We start from the raw sequence: 858 nt of genomic DNA, 5'->3' as shown, positions 1-858 counted from the left end.
TTGGCGGTTCCTCCGAAAACTGGACATAGTACTACCAGAGGATCCAGCTATACCACTCCCTGTGAAAGTTCTGTGCCCCAGTGTAGGTGAATGCCAGGGCCAATAAGTGGGAGAGGGTAGGGTGGCAGGCATGGTGAGGGGGGAGGCAACAGGGGTTTGTTTTTATTGTTTTTGTTTGTTTCTTTGTTTTTTGGAGGGGAAACTGGGAATGGAGAAATTTACATGTAAATAAAGAGAATACCTAATAATAAAAAAATATATGTTTTTAAATGTTAACAAATTCAGATAAATTGAAATCATGTAACTTTTCTCATCATAATGCAATAAAAATTTTAAAAAATAAATAATAAATAAATAAATAAACAAACACAAGTACCACATGAAAAAAAAAAGAAAAGTAATTGTCACTTCCTGTAGTTTTTGTTGTAAGAGGTGGAATTAGGTTTGTGTGGATTTGTTGAAAGATTAACTTCTTGCTTCTTCTAGGGTGTAGTTTTGCTCCTTATGTTGATGTTTTCCATCTATCATCCTTTATAGGGCTGGATTAAAAGAAAAAAAAGAAAGAAACAACCAGTATCCCTAGAGCACCCAGGGACTAAACCACCAACGAAAGAATATACAGGGAAGGGCCCATGACTCCAGCCGCATATGTAGCAGAGGATTGGCAATTTGCAAATTCATCTAGAACAACAAAAAACCCAGGATAGCCAAAACTATTCTCAACAATAAAGGAACCTCTGGTGGAATCACCATCCCGGACCTTAAGCTGTACTACTGAGCAATTGTGCTTAAAACTGCATGGTATTGGTACAGTGACAGGCAGGTAGGTCAATGGAACAGAATTGAAGACCCAGAAAT

The sequence above is a fragment of the Mastomys coucha genome, unplaced genomic scaffold (assembly GCF_008632895.1).
Source record: "Mastomys coucha isolate ucsf_1 unplaced genomic scaffold, UCSF_Mcou_1 pScaffold22, whole genome shotgun sequence".
NCBI classification, from domain to species: Eukaryota; Metazoa; Chordata; class Mammalia; order Rodentia; family Muridae; genus Mastomys; species Mastomys coucha.
The sequence above is the reverse complement of the archived record's forward strand: the minus strand, read 5'-3'. Positions refer to the sequence as shown.